The sequence below is a fragment of the Hemicordylus capensis genome, chromosome 2 (assembly GCF_027244095.1).
Source record: "Hemicordylus capensis ecotype Gifberg chromosome 2, rHemCap1.1.pri, whole genome shotgun sequence".
Classification (NCBI taxonomy): Eukaryota; Metazoa; Chordata; class Lepidosauria; order Squamata; family Cordylidae; genus Hemicordylus; species Hemicordylus capensis.
The window spans coordinates 248,659,454-248,678,973 of NC_069658.1; the positions used below are offsets into that span (position 1 = coordinate 248,659,454).

Below are 19,520 nucleotides of genomic sequence, written 5' to 3' on the forward strand. Positions count from 1 at the left end.
CCTCAAGCCGGTTCCTTTTGTGAAATTTGAACCTCTCTGTTATAATGTTGCTGAACGATTTGCACTATTTCTTTAAAAGACTTGGTTGCAGGCTTCCCTAGAGCAATCAAATTGTGTCAAAGGCTGCAAGTCCTTCTTCCCTTAATAATAACTCAGCAATGCTGCCACATGTTTTTCTGGGGGAACTACATTCACTTCAAGATACTGCTCCAGCATTCCTATGTAAATAGGCCAATCTTCCACAGCACTATCAAAAGCCTCTTTGATATATAGCCTGTCATTTCACAAATCTTCCAGATAGTACTGTTCTGTACAGGTGGACCTTGTTATCTGCAGAGGTTCCATTCTCAGCTACAACTGCGGATAACGAGACATTGAGACAATAAGAACTGGGGGGTTAGGTTCCTGGAGGTGGCAAAAAGCCCTTTAAAAACTAAAAAAGACCGGAAATAAAGAACATAACATCTCGTGTTAAACATCCTGTGCTATACTGTGCAAATCTCCAGCTGTCCAGTAATGCCCTCCCTCAGCCCCAATTCTGCCATTTTGCCACAAAAAATTGAGGGGAATATTTCCCCCCCAAGAAAAAGCCACAAAATGACTCTGCTTAGCAAAATAGTGGCCAGAAATGACCTCCAAGGTAATTTCCAGCCACCTAGGCTCCACAGATGTGCTGTTTTTAACCCTTTTAAGCCACATATACAGAGGCCAGGTCTTCATTGCATGACCATGGACACGTGAAACCGCAGCTGTCAGGACCGAGTGTGACAAGGTCCACTTTATATATTATTAAAAACATTCTTTAATTCTTCTCAGAAACCTACGTGCCAACGAAACGGAGGAAAAAGAGGGGAGGCTGGGTCTTAAGGCACAGAGAATGCAACACGAATCAATTGATCTCAGCATCCCAGCAGTAATCAGAAAACACAGGGAGGAATTCATCTCGAGAAAAGGACACAGACTGAAGCAAAAGGGCCAGCTACTCCACTTTATATATAACTGCCTCTAGGATCCTTTATGCTTCCTACTGGAAAAAACATTTAGTCCCGATGTTAGAGGAATGGCAACTTAAACTCTAGAAATACACAGCAATGGCAAAGATTACTTCATACATAAAGAATAAATCAGCGGATAAATTTGAACCTACTTGGGAGACATTTATATGATACAATTTGCTACAGGGTCGGATACCTCATCCAAGATTTGGATTTCCTCTGCAAATAAACTTGTGAGTGAATGATTTTCAATCTTAGTATTGATCAACTTTGATCCCTGATTTACTTCGACATTTACAATTGGAGGTCAACAGACTAAATCGAAATGAGAGTAGGGTGTTGATACAATAGAGAGTTGAAATCCAGTTTGATGTATAAGATATATGTGAGCTATCATTTGCTGCATTTGCGTAATTCTCCTTTTTATCTTTTTCTTTTCTGTAATTTTCTTTTCTGTTATAAAATTTTTTTAAGACAACAGCTACTTGTACCACAAAAGTTTTTGTATCCCACCTTTGTTGCCACTTTTATGTTCTTGTGTAGTATTTACTGCTAGTTTTGCAAGGCTTAATGAAAATGCTTTGTTCAGAGCTCTGTGTCTGCCTGGAGTTATTTTGTGTAAATACTACACAAAATAACTCCAGACATTTACAGAGCTCTTAGAGCGTTTTTGTTAAGCAACACACACACGCAAAACAAGCAGATACAACAGCTTGGCAGATTCTGTTGGAGATGAACTTCCAGTGCATCGACCTTTTGCACCAACTGTCCTAATGACCACTAGGGGCATTGGGAGTAGAGACAGTGAGTCAGGGTCTCCCTATCTGTCCCTACTCTATGACCCCTGAACTGACTCTGCAGCACTTCCTGTGCTGAGTCACAATCCTTCCTTTCTTCCTAGAGAGCAGATGGAAACATCTCTCTCTCCTTACCTATCCATTATGTAGTCCTTTAGATTAGATATAGGTCTTTCCTATCTAAGTGTATTTAACCAATAAATATTTAGTGTTTAGTCACACAAGGATCTCCATGTGTTTTCTCTAAATAGCTGCAATATCCAAACCATCCTCTGCTACCTAATCTGTAACTGGAGTGTGTGCTCATTCCTTAGTGCTCTGCTGTTTTACCTATTGTGGGTAAAAATCAAAAACCTCTAACAGGGTTATTGGCCCAGCAGGAGCAACAGGCTTCTAGGCACAAGCAGAGTTTTTTTTCCTTTTCCTTTTTTTCATTTTTGAAAGTGCAGCTGAATTAATTAGAAACTGCAGCATGGATCCTGTAACTACAGCCTACTCAGGAATGGCTCCTTCTTTTCCCAAACTGGATGGCAGTAACTACAAAACCTGGGCCCTCAAGATGAAAGTGATCTTCATGGGAAAAGGAATCTCTGAAGTGCTCACAGAGGGACGGCCAGCCCAAGATGAAGCTGCTCAAGCCTCGTGGGACAAGAAAAACCAACGCGCGTATGGCCTTTTAATTTTGAGTATAAGCGATGATTTCTTGATCTATGTGCGGGATACAGATTTAGCCTCAGAAACATGGGATAGACTGAAAAAGCAATGTGGCCAAGTCTCTGCAAACGCAGCTCTTCTCCTGTATAAAAGGCTATGCGAAAGCTAACTGCAGGAAGGGGGAGACTTTGAAGCCCACATAGCAAATATTTTAGAGATTAGCAGGCTTTTGAAGAATAACAAATGTGAATTGAATGATGTTATTCTAATTGGGGCAATCCTACAATCCCTGCCTAAAAGTTTTGAACCCCTAGTTGTCGCTCTTGAACTGTCTCATTGTGAACTGAAGGTTGATCATGTTGTGTCGAGTCTGAGAAATTTTAATATAAAGTTGCAGCAGGATCGATTTGAAAGCGATGGCATTCTGGCACATTTCAGCAGACAAAGTAATTTCAATATTAGCAAGCAGAGTAGTCTCAGTGACTCATCAGCATATTCAAAGGGCAGGAAACTCAGAGGGCATGGACCTGGTCACCATGGCAATAAAGTAAACACAGGGATGAGTCATAGCGACAAACAAAGAAGGGAGGAGAAGCATGGACAAAGTGGCTTATCTGAAAGGGCAAGTAACGCCAAAAGCTACAAATTTGCCCTAGGAGAGCCAAAAAGGGGTCACACTTTCATCCTGGACTCAGGTGCATCCCAGAATATAATCTGTGATCCTGATCTGCTCACTGAACTCGACAAATGCTACAGATCAGATGTCACTCTAGCAGATTCAAGGAAGATAAGTGTGGCTGGCAAGGGGACAGCAAAGATACTTTGTGGCTCTGCTACTGAAGCTTATGAGGTTAAGACAAATGATGCACTTTTCATGCCAGAGATACAAGCCAACTTGATTTCAATTGGGCATGGACTCAAGAAGGGGTGCAAAGCAATTTTTGAAAATGAAGCATGCTACATCTCTAAAGGTGATGAGTTAATCATGACTGCCCACATGTGGGATGATGGACTTTTTGAAGTAGACTGTGCTACTGCACAAGCAAATGTGGCAAGTAGTTGCCAACACAAAAATTGTGATTTCTTATGGCACAGAAAATTGGGCCACCGAAGCCTAAACCTTAAAACTGACTCCCAAATGAGGGAACTAACCAAGGGATTTAATATAAGGGCATGTCCAGAAATGGCCAGCAGATGTCAGTGTTGCATTCTTAACAAGGGAGTCAAGCCAACTTTTCCAGCAAAGGGAAATGTACAGTCCAGGAGCGTTTTGGAACTGGTTCACTCAGATGTTTGTGGGCCTACTGATGAGTTCAGGTAGAAATAAGTATGTCCTGACTTTCATTTATGATTACTCCCGATTTTGCTATGTGTATGTTCTAAGAGAGAAAAGCCAGGTGTTTGAGAAATTTAAAGAATATATTGCACTGGTGAACAACAAATTTAGAAGGAAGCCCCAGTGTTTGAGGTCAGACAATGGAGGGGAATATATGTCAAACCAGATGAAAGAACTTATGAAATCAAATGGTATCTCTCACCAGACTACCCCTCCATTTACTGGACAGCTCAACGGGGTAGCAGAGAGAAAGAACAGATGTCTAGTGGAAATGACCAAATGTCTACTGCATGATGCCAATCTAGCAGACAGGTTCTGGGTTGAAGCAGTGATGACTGCTGCAAAACAGATTGCCAACCAAGGCAACAAATAAGACACCATTTGAACTTTGGCATGACAGAAAAGCTTCCCTAAGACACATCAAAGTATTTGGTTCAATGGCCTATGCATATATTCCCAAAGCAAAGAGGACCAAACTCAATTGCAGATGTGAACTGGGAATTTTTGTTGGCTATGAATCTAGAGGATACAGAATTCTTGATCCAAAGAGTGGAAAGGTCAAAGTCTGCAATGCAGTGTATTTCAATGAAAGACAAAGACCAAATAAAGGTGAAGCATCAAAGATTTTCCCAGAAATCCAGATGAATGAAGAGCCATGTGATTGGACTCAAACGGATCTGGAGTCAAGCAGCGATCCCGAGGAATCAGTGCCAGATTCAGAAGGGGCTGCACAACCGGAACGCGAACTGAGGCGCTCACAGAGGCATAACAAAGAGGTTCCACCTAATGCAAGAGAGATGCAAGAACCCACTACATGGCAAGATATAGAAAGGTTGCCAGCTGATGAAGCTGAGAAGTGGAGAAAAGCAGCAATGGAAGAAATTGATTCCTTGCACAAAAATGAGACTTGTGGAACTACCCTCTGGAAAGAAGCATCTCATATTACCTTGGCATCCAAATAGAAAGAGAAGAGAATGGAACATTCCTTCTCAACCAAAAACAGAAAATAAAAGATCTTCTAGAATGCCTGGGACTGATAGATGCCAATGAAGTCAGCACGCCAATGGATGCTGATTTCTGGAAGCAAGATGAGGACAGCCAGCCTTTACCAGCCAACAATCAATACAGAAAGGCAATTGGAAAACTCTTGTGCATAGCCACAATGACAAGGCCAGACATGGCCTCAGCAGTGGGAATCCTGAGCAGAAAAGTGAGTGTGCCAACGAACAAGGACTGGATAGCAGTCAAAAGACTGGGAAGGTACCTGAAAGGTACTGCACATTATGTATTGGAGGTCCCAGCAAACAGCAATCCCAAACACGTGGGATATGTGGATGCAGACTGGGGCGAGGACAGAACAGACCGCAAGTCCGCAAGTGGACACCTGTTCCTGTATGGAGGTGGAGCCATAACTTGGAGTAGCCACAAGCAATCACTTGTTGCACAATCATCCACAGAAGTGGAGTACGTTTCAGCAAGTGAAGCGTGCAGGGAAGCAGTAGGGATATACCAACTACTATCGGACTTTGGCATCGAGGAACCAAAGTCCACAGTGATGTTTGAGGACAACCAAAGTTGTATCCAGATCTCCCAAATGGAGAAGATGAAATCTCGAACTAAGCATATTCCCATTAAGTACCACTATGTTCTGGACTTGCAAGAAAAAGGGGTGGTCCAGCAGAGGTACTGCCCCACAGAAGAGATGCTGGCAGATGGATTAACCAAGCCATTATTCAGAGACAGATTCCAGATGCTTCGTAAGAAGATGGGAGTCGTGACCAGGTGCAACAGGCGATGAGAAGGAGTGTTGGAGATGAACTTCCAGTGCATCGACCTTTTGCACCAACGGTCCTAATGACCAGTAGGGGCATTGGGTGTAGAGACAGTGAGTAAGGGTCTCCCTATCTGTCCCTACTCTATGACCCCTGAACTGACTCTGCAGCACTTCCTGTGCTGAGTCACAATCCTTCCTTTCTTCCTAGAGAGCAGATGGAAACATCTCTCTCTCTCTCTCTCCTTACCTATCCATTATGTAGGTCTTTCCTATCTAAGTGTATTTAACCAATAAATATTTAGTGTTTAGTCATACAAGGATCTCCATGTGTTTTCTCTAAATAGGTGCAATATCCAAACCATCCTCTGCTACCCACTCTGTAACTGGAGTGTGTGCTCATTCCTTAGTGCTCTGCTGTTTTACCTATTGTGGGTAAAAATCAACAACCTCTAACAGATTCAACATATCTCAGTATAGAGTGAAACCTAACTACGGGTTCACTAAACAATTCAACATATCTTAAAAGGTACAGGCCCCTCAAATGCAATTTACAGACACAAACGGCACTGCTGTACCTGCATTCAACATATGAATAATTATCCCTGTGTACACTGTAAAGACTTTATGTCAACATAGAAGCTGAATAGGGCTTTTGTGTACCACTGTACACATATTATACATGTATAACACAAATGTATGACTAGATCTAGTAGCTCTATCTTTAGCTGTAGTATTCGTGGTTTAGTTTTTTCCAAGCCTCTTATTTACATATACTTCTACCCATCTATCACTCAGTTTCCTTCTTGCTCAGCCTTACCGAACTTCTTATCTCCCACTCAGTTTCCTTCTTCACAGTTACGGCTACCTTTTTTTACTGGCCTTGCTCCTGTGCTTTTAATCAGAAGACTGAAACAATAAAAAAGCATATGACAGGATAAGAATAGGTCTGAGGGGGAAATCTATATTATAAGGGCTGTGTTAGGCCTTAGTTAGTATTAGTCCAGTCATGTAGGCCTTTGGTGGTTTTTTGCTTGTGTGTTTTTTTGTTTGTTTATTTTTAAGGGGAAAGGTTGTAAATAACTATCTGCAACCACAGTATAACCACAAGTATGGCGAGAGAGCCAAGGTAGCAGAATGGATGGGCAAACGATAGTGTGAGAAAGAAAGGGACGACTACCAAAATAGTTACTGGCAGAGAGAGAAAATAATGTAGCTTAGTACTAGAGAGTTAGCTTTTAAAGTCTGTATAGTTTAAATATACCACTTTCCAGATAAGAAAAGAGATAGGGGTGATGATGAGTGAAGAGCCCCAAAACGTTGGCACTCGGTATGGAAGTTCCAAGTCCTCACCAATGCATGGTAGCCAGTACACCTGGACCCAGGGTGGATTTGATTTAAATCAAACTGATTTAAATCACAATTTAAATCACTAGCAGGGTGGATAAAAATTAAAAAAATCCGATTTAAATAAAAAAAATCCGATTTTTTTATTTAAATCGGATTTTTTTTATTTTTATCCACCCTGCTAGTGATTTAAATCGTGATTTAAATCGTGATTTAAATCAGTTTGATTTAAATCAAATCCACCCTGCCTGGACCCACACAGGAATGGATCCAAGTTCAAGATCAGCCAGGTGACCAGGGTGGCCACTGAGAAATCTTTGGATTCATTAAACAAGAATATACCCCAATTGTTAAAACTGTATTTTGCTTATCTGGCTTCTATTCTGAACACGTCTAAAATTAAGCTCTGAGATTTCATTCAATATATTTATCTGCAAGCCCAGAACCAAATAACGACAGGACATGTGTAGTTGGAAGAAACTAGGGCCACATTATTAAATAATTACAAAACCTCCAATGAGGAACTGAACTAAAGTGCGGCTATCCCCTATGTGGGTCAATCTCATAGGAGATATGCCCACAGGAGGGTGAAGGACCAGGCTTTGATTCGGCTCAGTACATAGTCCGAACCTCTTCTTGACCACAAGATTACCCCCAACAAGAGGATGCATGCCAGCCCACCTGAACCAAGGTTATAAGGCACTGAGCGGCGTTCACTGGCATGCATCCAAGTGGGAGTGGATCCAGCCCAAGAGTCTCGAGGTCACCAAGCTGTCTTCCATATTACCACTCACTGTAACGGCCCTCCAGCCCAAAACCAATTAACCTATCCCAGCCCACACTCATCTGCAAAGTGACCAAATAAACCCAGTGAGCACCCCAACAGTCAGTGAGAAGTAGGTGGAAAAAGGCCACAACCAAAGAGAATCAGCTGAGACCCCAAAAATTCCTACTTGGCCCCAAAAGGCGACCAGAATATCCTTCACTGAGTTAAGGGACAGGTGAGAGGGTGCCTGCCCACAGAGCAACTTAAGGGGAAAGTGACAGAACAGGCTGCTTATTCAGGTGCTCCCAGAATTTGATTGGTTCGCTGGCAACACATGCTGGGGGACAAAAAATGGCAGCTCGCATGCCCATGTCTCAGGCTGGTCCTGCAACTCCCCCCCACTGCTTGCCAGATATCACCGTCAACGCATCAAAAGGGGCGGTGTGTGGCTTTGCATTGAACTTGCAGAAGACAGGAGATGGGCCTGTCCCAGTACTACATGATTCTCAGTGCACATTAAAGTCATCGAAAGAGGTCCGTTTCCGGATGCCACCAACTTGTCTGGTGGTGACTCAGGAACAGGGCTTCTCTGCAGTCGCTCCTGGGCTATGGAATGCGCTCCCTATAGACATTTGTGATTTAACATCTTTGCCAGCCTTTAAAATAGCCCTTAAGACACCTCTTTTAAGCTAGGCTTTTAGTAATCTTTGAATGCTTTAAAATTGTTTTAACTGGCCGACCCCGCACAGAGCATCTGTGCGCTCTCTGGAGCCGGCGGTGACCTCTCCCTCACCTTCTGCCCCAGTCTCTGCTTCCGGGCCCAGCCGCCTCTCCTCCCCACTGCCACTTCTGCCCCCCCCCCACTTTCTTTCCCCATTCCTTGGCCTTGTCTCCGCGGCCAGGCCAGGCCCGCCACCTCTGGCTAGAGGTGTGCACGGAACTGCGGAGCTGCAGTCCGGCACTGGGGTGGGAGGTTCTAACAAAGTACGGGGGGGGCTTTACTTACCCCCCAAAGAACGTCACCGTATTCTTTTGATTAAGCGGGCGGCATACCTCCCTGCCGCCCGCTTCATTCCCCCTCTGGCGCGGCTCTTCTCCTTTAAATTCTTCATCGGGCGGCAGGGTATCTTCCAGTCCCTGCCGCCCGGCTCTTCAATGTCCCCGATCGGCTGGCGGCCGCCCGCCCCCTGTGCAGCCTCAAGACCCCTGCCGCCCCTTCCCTTCCCATTTCAAGGGGTCGGCAGGAGAACTCCCCTGCCGACCCCGTCCCCTTCCCCGGCTGCACTGCAAATGGCTTCTAGGAAGCCTTTTGTGCACCTGCGCAAAAGGCTTCCTAGAAGCCATTTGCAGTGCAGCCGGGGAAGCGAGCGGACGGCAGGGAGTTCTCCCGCCGCCCGCTCGCTAAAGTTTACACGAGTAAACAAGTGTAAACTTTAGCGAGCGGGCGGCGGGAGAACTCCCTGCCGTCCGCTCGCTTCCCCGGCTGCACTGCAAATGGCTTCTAGGAAGCCTTTTGCGCAGGCGCACAAAAGGCTTCCTAGAAGCCATTTGCAGTGCAGCCGGGGAAGGGGACGGGGTCGGCAGGGGAGTTCTCCTGCCGACCCCTTGAAATGGGAAGGGAAGGGGCGGCAGGGGTCTTGAGGCTGCACAGGGGGCGGGCGGCCGCCAGCCGATCGGGGACATTGAAGAGCCGGGCGGCAGGGACTGGAAGATACCCTGCCGCCCGATGAAGAATTTAAAGGAGACAGACAGAGCCGCGCCAGAGGGGGAATGAAGCGGGCGGCAGGGAGGTATGCCGCCCGCTTACTCAAAAGAATTCGGTGACGTTCTTTGGGGGGTAAGTAAAGCCCCCCCCGTACTTTGTTAGAACCTCCCACCCGAACCGAAACCACGCGTGTCCGGACCGGTCTGGAGGCCTTTAGAATGGCCTCCGAACCGGTCCGTGCACATGCCTACCTCTGGCTTCCATGGCCGGGCCACCGCCGAGGCAACCAATGCTCCAATCAGCTCGGCTCTGGGACGCACATTCCCAGGCACACCCAGGAGAATTAATATAATAGATGGTTTGTTTTGTTTTTGTTGTGTTTATTTTTGTGAACCGCCTTTCGCCTTTGGAGTCAGGCAGTATATACATTAAATAAATAAAATAATAAAGAGGATTTTACCTAATTCAACATAACATGCAGAAATTTAGGTCGTGGAACACACTCCCTGTGGATATGAGAGGATTATCTTCCTTACCTTGGAGGCCTTCAGGAGAGCCTTAAAGACCCATCTTTTTAGCCTGGCTTTTAATGCTATCTAGTTTTAATTAAAATCTGCTTTTAAATGGTTTTTTATTTTAATTGTTATGTGTTCTTGATTTTAACATAAACCACATAGAGCCACTTTAGGATGGATGGTATATAAACTGAATGAATAGCTGAAATAAAATTTGTATAAACAGATGGTGATGAGTCTGGAAAGCAGTGTCTCACTTTCCCAGATGCTGGCTATGCAATAGATAACACCACAGAACACATGAATGTCACTTGCTAAATAAGTCAGATTTGTGGCTTTGTTTTTAAAACAAGGAACTGAAAGGCTTCCCCTCCCCGCCCCCCACAGCACGGCCTTCTCTAATTAAGCTTTAGCTAATGGCCGGTGGGGAAATAGATTTCAAGATGGCTGCTCATATGCAAATGCCTTGCGTGACTTAATCTCTTAACTGTTAAGAAGCTTTCAGGTTTGTGGGGAGTAGTCTCAGGCTGAACATTATTTAAACAGTTCTGGGAAGGCTGACTTGCAAACAATATGACTAGAGAGATTTTAAGTGGCAACAACCAGCCAATCTCAGAATCTCCCTTCACAATCTTGGCTCAGAATACGAGGAGGGTGGGCTTTAAGATTCCCCCTCCCCTCTCCTTTCAAGTGGCTCTCTCCCCTCATCTCTGTCCCTCATTGAATCTTGTGCTTGTGTGCGGGAATGAAAATTGCCACCAATTTAAACTGGCCCTGCTCCTGCCATTTTAAGAGTAGCTCAAATGCAAAAGTGTAGCAGATGAAGCTTCTGTTGGCATCGAGATAAGCAGTGGGGACAGGGAAAAGCTTCATCCGCTAAATTTCACCCTCCCACTCCCACACGTGGCGGCTAAAATTATGGAAAAGCTTGGTGGTTTTGCACAGCAAGGCCCGGGCAGCAGGCTTCTGGAAAGGCCTACCCAAAATGCAGGTTTCTTCTCTCTTTTTTACAAGGGGGGGCCTCACAGCGGCGGGGGAAAGGCCTTGCAACAGGGGCAGTCCAGGTGCCAAAATTACCTAGGTGCGCCCTGATGAGTGGTGGGGATCTTGCAGAGAAAGGCACTCTCTCAGGTAACCTGGACCTAAGCCATTTCCCAGTTAAGCCAATTCCTCTGGCCTTAAAATCCTGAACAGTGCTCCCTCTAAGGGGTGCGCATGTGTACACGCTCACAAGGTTTTTTGATGTCCACTTAGTTAATTTTAGATCCCACTCAGATTGAATCAGGAAGGCCCACTCTGGATACATGTGCTCACATATTGCCTTGATACTGCTCCCAGAACAAAATTCATTCTGCACATAGATGAAAAGAATTAGAGAACACTGGTCCTCAGATGTTCAGATGAACCTCCCAAATAATAGCATTTGGATACACTGTGTGACAAACACCTTACAGCTAAACAGTACGCTGGGCATCCAACAGAAGCTTGCTTTATGTAAACAAACAGCACAAAATCAAATTTAAGGTCAGAGAGATTTCAGTAACCTGCACTCTAAAGATCCATATGGATTTTTCCTTTGGAGATCTAGATAAGAGATCAGTCATCCTAAAACCAGAGCTTCAAATCCAAGGCTGTCCCAAGGACTGGAAAATATTTTCCAAGTTTGTGTATTACTCAGAAGTCAGCCCTATTACATGGGAGTAAGTGCCACTAAAGTTTAGTGTGTACAATACTGCATTCTTAGTTTGATTTCCTACCCTGTTACAAAGCAATCAATCATTCCGCTGTATAGTGTCTTGGCTGAATAGTTTAGATAAGAGTAAAGAATTTGCACACCCACGCTTGTGGGACTAACATACTTCCAGGCCTCCCATCTCAAATTCTTTCTTCCCCATTAGCACTGTCAAATAAAATAATAATAATAATAATAATAATAATAATACTTTCACAGAAGTTGAGGTGGAAGAATTGCAAAGAGCAATACAGGCTCAAGATATGGAAGAAGAATTACTACCAATTGAAGGGGTTGCTCAGACGCAGAAGGAGAAGATGTTGGCAGTGGAGGGCACTACTGTGTCACTGAACCACTTTGGGTTCAAAACCAGGCAACCTCTCCTTTGCCTTCATTTCAAAGACCTGAATGCCATTTAACAGAAAAGCAACAAGAATTAAAGCAAAAGTTAATTGAGCATATGAACCAAATAAACATCAGGGTTCAGCTTCCAGACTCTAAAAACAGTTGCCAAAAACAACTTGATAAGGTATTAAAAGATGTAAAATGCTGCACTTGTAGAAACAACAACTAACAATTTGAAAACAAAACAACTAATGCATAATGCAGCAGCAACACCACCACAAGAGCTCGGATATAAGATCAGGGAACCTGTTAAAAAGAGAGAGTAGTAAACTATCTAAAAGGGAAGATTAGATTAGAAAATAAAATTGCCAGGCTCAGATCAGATGCCAGTAAATTGAAAGATATGAAAGACAAGAAGTTGAAGAATGAAAACACCAAACAGTATTTGATCCAAAAATACCATCTAGATTTAAGGAAAATTATAGAAGCTCTGGAAATAGTAAAGCAGCAAATAACAGCAGTGTCAAATATTAGCAGATATGAAGACAGAATTGCACAACACAAGCAGAATCTCCAGTTCCAGACAAATCAGAAACGTTTATATCAAAGCACAGAAGAAGAAACTGCAAGAAACATACAAGAATCAAATAAAGAAGAAACAGTGCAATTCTGGGGGAAATTATGGGACAATCCAATAGATTATAATAAAAAAGCAGGCTGGGTAAAAGAGGTCGAAAAATGTAATCAACAAATGAAAGCTCTAATAATAACACCAGAATTAATAAGTGAAAGCAGAACAAAGTTAATTAATAAGTGAGAGCAAAGAAAATTAAAAATTGGACTGCACTAGGTGACGATGAACTGCATGGTTTCTGGCTTAAACAACTAACAGGCCTCCATAAACAACTATCAAAACAGTTCAATCACATTTTGCAAGGAGGTGATATTGAACAATGGTTAATAACTGGTAATGAAAGATCCAGCAAAAGGTGCAGTTCCAAGTAATTATAGACCGATAACCTGCCTGCTAACCATGTTCAAATTATTAATTGGTATAACAGCAGATGAAGTAATGCAACACCTATTAACTAATAAGCAGCTTCCAGTTGAACAGAAAGGAAATTGCCCAAACACTAGAGGATCAAGAGATCAGCTGCTGATTGATAAAATGATTTTAGAACATTGTAAAAGAAGAAAAACAAGTTTAAGTGTTGCATGGATTGATTACAGGAAGGCCTTCGACTCATTGCCTCATACATGGATACTAAAATGTTTAGAGACAACTGGTGTCAGCAAAAACATTCAGATATTTATTTTAAAAAGCAATGAGCACGTGGAGTACACAGTTAACAATCAATGGTGAGACACTTGCACAGTGTCTTAGAAGAGCACATTAGAAGAGGTATTTTCCAAGGGGACTCATTATCCCCACTGTTGTTTGTAATCACCATGACTCCACTTTCACAAATACTAAACAAAACAGGCCTTGGATACCAAACATCTAAAACATCAAGTAAAATAAACCATCTGCTCTATATAGATGATTTGAAGTTGGATGGAAGGTCCCAATGAGAAATTGAATCACTGCTAAATACTGTTCACATATTTACTAGTGATACAGCAATGGAGTTTGGACTAAATAAGTGTGCTATATTAATCATAAACAGAGGAAAAACAACAAAAATTGAAGGAACAGAACTGCCCCATGGAAATAACATCAAGAATTTGGAAGAGAAAGAACACTACAAATACTTGGGAATTCTTCAGGCTGATAACATCAAACATACTGAAGTTAAAAGAAAAACTGGGAGTGAATACATCAGGAAAATTAGAAAAAAGTTAAAGTCCAAACTCAATGGCGGGAACACCACACAAGCCATAAACACCTGGGCTATAACCATCATTAGATACACTGCAGGAATAATAGACTGGACTCAGGGAGAGCTAGAGACATTAGATCATAAGACCAAGAAAATAATGACCATAAATCATGCACTGCATCCCCGCAGTGATGTAGATAGGCTATACCTCCCTCGCAGCTCAGGTGGAAGAGAAATGCTGCAGGGCCATCGAACAGAAGAAGAGGAGAAAAGAGGCCTTGAAGAATATATAAAGGACAGTGAAGAAGATGCACTTCAAATGGTTAACAACGAGAAATTATTAAACATCAATGAAACAAAGCAGGCCTACAAGAACGAACAAATAAAGAACAGAGCAAAAAATGGAAAAATAAGCTACTGCACAGTCAATATTTGTGCGATAACTCTGGAAAGTCATACATCATTAAGACCTGGCAGTGGCTTAAGAATGGCAACTTGAAGAAAGAAAGAGGGTTTAATACTGGCTGCGCAAGAACAGGCACTAAGAACAAATGCAGAAAGAGCAAAGGTAGAAAAACCAACAACAAGCAGCAAGTGCCGCCTTTGTAAAGAAGCAGATGAAAGAGTAGACAACTTAATTAGCTGTTGCAAAAAGATTGCACAGACTGAATACAAACAAAGGCATGACAAGGTAGCAGCAATGATACATTGGGATGTCTGCAAAAAATACAGGCTACTTGTAGCCAAAGATTGGTGAGACCACGAAATTGAAAGAGTTGTAGAAAATGAAGATGTTAAAATATTATGGGACTTCAGACTACAAACAGATAAACATCTGCTATACAATACCCCAGATATAACTAGTCAAGAAGCAAGAAAAACAAGTCCAAAAAATTGACATAGCAATACCAAGTGCCAGCAGAATAGAAGAAAAAGAAATAGAAAAAAACAACAAAATATAAAGATCTTCAAATCGAAATTGAAAGGTTGTGGCAAAAGTAGACCATAATAATCTCAGTAGAAATTGGCACCCTAGGTGCAATTCCAAAAGACCTTGAAGAGCAACTCAATACCACAGGGGTCACAGAAATTACCATCAGTCAACTACAAAAAACAAACAACTTACATTTTGCAACGATATTTATAACAACAACAATAAAATTCAGGCATCCCAGGTCCTTGGGAAGGACTCGATGTCTGGATAAAACACACCAGTCAATAACATCTGTCTGACGGTGTGAATAAAGAATAATAATACTTTGTTAGCTGCCCCATAACAATTTGTTAGGGGGCAGCTTTGTATTTGTATAACACTGATTCGATGCACAGTTTGGGCACCTTTAAATGTTAGGAGAGCTGGTCCATACCTGCTCCTCCACCACTCCACATCAGCTTCCTGCTGCAGCAGTGCAAACCCAGCATCCCTTACATGGTGGTAGCACAGCAGCATGCACATGCCCTCCATGCATGCATGACAGCCATTTGCATGGTCAGCAACCATGCTGAACTCACAAATGGCCGCTGCACATGTGCAGACACCATGTGTGCACCACTGTCATGTGAGGGCTGCTGTGGGGCGGACTGCCACAGCAGGAAGCTGCGTGGAGTGGCAGAGGGGCAGGTACGAACCAGTTCTCCTAACTTTTAAAGGTGCCCAAACTGTGCTTTGAATCAATGCATGAATCTTGATTATTGCATATCCCTAAATTACTGTCTGGGCAGCTCACAACACAGCATTAAAAACACTTAACACATGAAATCACAACAGACCAAAAAACAAACCCTAAAACATAAAGACAATACAATACAAAACAAAACAATTCTAAAACTTCTTTAAAAGCCAGTGTTTGTCAACCCTTTCTGACAGAGACAGAGCCCATCAGCTGGAACCAATCACAACATGGCCAGCTGGAGTGGCACTGGCCCACAACCAGTCACAGAGGAAGATGGGTGCAATGAGCTAGTCACAATTATTTTTTAGACTTCCTGAACCATACACTGTGGTAATCTACCTATGGAAAGTCAAGCCCACATCTACATTACTATGCAGCAGAGAGTCCAAAATAAAATCATGTAATGTACCACAAGAGCTACAAAGAGACCTGGATTTTATTTCAAGGAGAGAGATACTAGGGTTCCAATCATCCTGAAAGTTGGAAACCCCTATTGGAATGTTAGTTTTGCATACATAACAGCAAGAGAAGACATAATTCTACAGATGCTCAAAAGGTGCTTTTTCCTTTAATATTATTTCCTATTTTAAGGCTAAACCTTGACAGAATTCTTGTAGCCCTAATTAAATTTATGCCCGATACATGAATACCATCTCAGCATCACTATCCGGCCCAAACATGAATACTTTTGTTCAGTATCCTCAAAATAATGAAGTTCAGGAAGTCTAAAAATTAACCTTCGTATTGTTACCCAAGAAAAATAATGCAAAGGGCTGTTCCGAGTACAGGACCATAAGCCACATGAGTCACGCATTAAAAATATTCCTGAAGATTATTCACAGCAGAATTTACAAGAAGCTGGAGATGGATCTAAGTAAGACCCAATTTGGGTTCAGAAATGGAATGGGAACAAGAGAGGCATTATTTGGAATGAACATTCTCATACAAATATGCCTTGATAGAACCAACTCAACTGTAGGTCTGAGGAAGAAATACTTGTTGGCAATTCCATAGGATGTAAAGGATATAGGATTTTAGATCTTGCCACAGAAATAATTAAAATATGCAGTGTAGCAATGTAGCATACTTCAGTGAAAATGAAAAACCAATCACAAGTGAACTGCCAAACTTAGAGCCCATTTTTCAGTTGCAGAAAGAATCAATGCAATAGGACCAAAAGGAAGGATCCACTGTAGGTTTTACAGCTGGCAGCGATTCAGCAGAAGAAGATGCTGATGATGAACAAAGGGTGCAGTGTTCAACATGACAACATAAAGGAGTTCTGCCTAAGAAACTTTCCCACATCTAAGGAAGAAAGGTTTCAAGAACCAAGTATGTGGAAATAAATAGATAACTTACCTGCAACTGAAGCACAAAACTGGAAGGAAGCTGCAAAAGAAATGGAATCATTGCACAAAAAGAACACATGGACACTCACAGAGCTACCTGAGGGAAAGAAAGACTGTGGGGTGCAAGTGAATTTTTAAAATTAAGCAAAATGCTGATGTCCAGAGTTACAAACCGAGACTGGTGGCAAAGGGATTCTTGCAAATATATGGGGAAGATTATGACAACGGGAGCAAATGTCTCGTAAAACACACCTCAGTAAGGACACTCCTAAGCATTGTAGCAGCAAAGAAAATGCAAGAGGATCACACAGATGTTAAAACTCCATGAAGAAATGCAGACCTCAAAGAATATATTCTTTGATGGAGCAGCCATCAAAAGATATTCTTTATATGGGACAGCCTCCAGGATTTGTACAACTGGTAAAGAAAAACTTGTATGTAAACTGAAGAAAAGTATCTATGGACTAAAGTAGGCTGCAAGAGCCTGGACTGTAAAATTAAACTAGTTGCTAATCAATGAGGGATTTACCCAAGGAAAGGCTGACCCTTGCCTGTATTTTAGGCTCAGAGGCAATAGATGGACCTATATACTTACTTCTGTTGATGATCTGATAATTTGTTATAAAAACAGCCTTGAAATAAAAAAACCTCTGAATAGTGACATAGAAGTAAAAGAACTTGGGCCTATTTCACACTATCTTGGGATACACATAGAGAGAGAAGAGGATGAAAATGATTAGCTTAACCAAAACCAGAAAATAAATGGTTTTCTAGAGTATTTGGGACTTACAGAGGCCAAAGAAACAAATACATCTATGGAAACAGCTTACCTAAAACAGAAGGACAGTGAACTTCTGCTAGACAACGGTGAGTACAGAACAGTGATTGGAAAACTTTAATATATAGCTATGATAACAAGACTGGATACAGCTGCATCTGTGGGAAATTTTAACAGGAAAGCAAGCACATCCAGAAAAGATAACTGGACTGCGGTAAAGAAACTTGGCAGGTACCTAAAGGGACAATCCATCTAAAATAAAAGCTGCCTGCTAGTAGTGCACCCAAATTAGTAGGCTATATGGATGCAGACTGGGCTGAGGATCAAACACACCAGAAGTCAACCAGTGGTTATGTATTCTTTTATGGTGCAGTCAGTTGGTGCAGCTGCAAGCAATCAATAGTTGCTCTCTCATCTACTGAGGCAGAATATGTATCTGCCACTCAAGCATGTCAAAAGGTGGCATGGCTGCACAAGCTACTGTTGAATTTCAACACAGACAAACCAAAACCCACTGAGATGTTCAAGGATAATCAAAGTTGCATCCAGATCTCACAAATGGAGAAAATTAAATTTAGAACAAATTGAAACAAAATATCATTATGTGCGGGATGCACACAAAAAAAGGACTTGTAAAATTTATGTATTGTCCAAGTGAACAAATGATAGCAGATGTCATTGCCCAGGGGGTCATTTCAGAGAAGCTAAATCAGTTCTTTGCATCTGTCATCACGGCAGAGCATACTGAGCATATACCTGTTCCTGAACCAGGCTTTTCGGGATGGAGGCTAAAGAAATGAGTCAGATAGAAGTTATCTGCGTCCGTCTTCACGGCATAGGATACTGAGCATATATACCTGTTCCTGAACCAGGCTTTTCGGGATGGAGGCTAAAGAATTGGGTAGGACAGAAGTGACAAGAGATTATGTTCTAAACTGTCTGGAAAAACTGAAAACTAGCAAATCACCAGGGCTAGATGGCATCCATCCAAGAGTCCTCAAAGAACTCAAATGTGAAATTGCCAGCCTCCTTGCTAAAATATATATCTTATCCCAACAATCAGGCTCTGTACCGGAGGACAGGAAAGTAGCAAATGTAACACCAATTTTCAAAAAGGGATCCAGGGGTGATCCTGGGAATTACAGGCCGATTAGCTTAACGTCTTTTCCACTGATAGAAAGCATCCTCAAGGATAAAACTGTAAAGCACATAGAAGAAAAGGCCCTGCTGGGAGAGAACCAGCATGGCTTCTGCAAAGGGAAATCTTGCCTTACGAAACTTTTCGAATTCTTTGAGAGTGTCAATGGGTGTGTGGAGCAAGGTGATCCAGTTGACATAATATACCTGGACTTCCAAAATGTTTTTGACAAAGTTCCTCATCAAAGACTCTTGAAAAAACGTAGCAGTCATGAGCTAAGGGGACAAGTACATGTGTGGATTGCTAATTGATTGAAGGACAGGAAACAGAGGGTAGGGATAACGGGAGAGTTTTCACAATGGAGGGAAGTAAGAAGTGGGGTCCCCAAGGGATCTATACTGGGACCAGTGCTTTTTAATTTATTTATAAATGATCTAGGTAGGGGTAAACAGCAAGGTGGCCGAATTTGCAAATGATACCAAACTTGTTACTGTCATTTGGTACAGTTATGAAGAAAAGCAAATATTCCTTTTGGGGCAGTGCTGTGCACAATAAGCAGAAATTGTATAAACAATAAAATAACAGCATTGACTTTTTGGTTTAGGGGAATTCATGGTTTCTGGAAACTATCCACCTTCAAGATCACCATCCTCCTGTTCTACAGTTTCAGAGTTATCCATCCAGGATAGTGCTTCATTAGCATCATCATCAGACACCCACAGCCACATATCACTATCACCTAAAAGAAAGAAAAAATCCTTCCCTCCTGGAACCACCATAGATAAGTTTGTGATAAAAA

General features: G+C 42.3%; 1 protein-coding gene across 5 annotated transcripts in view; it reads right to left on the bottom strand.

Moving 5' to 3' along the window:
• Nucleotides 1-19,520, bottom strand: part of LOC128342205 (zinc finger protein 585B-like) — a 60,750-nt gene that overhangs the window by 36,172 nt on the left and 5,058 nt on the right. Inside the window, exon 2 of one of the 5 annotated variants that reach the window (XM_053289237.1) lies at nucleotides 6,374-6,462. The exons of the other annotated variants lie outside the window; for them this stretch is intronic. The gene's annotated coding sequence lies outside the window, so the exon portion shown is untranslated. The remainder of the gene's footprint in view (nucleotides 1-6,373; nucleotides 6,463-19,520) is intronic. 5 annotated transcript variants of the gene reach the window in all.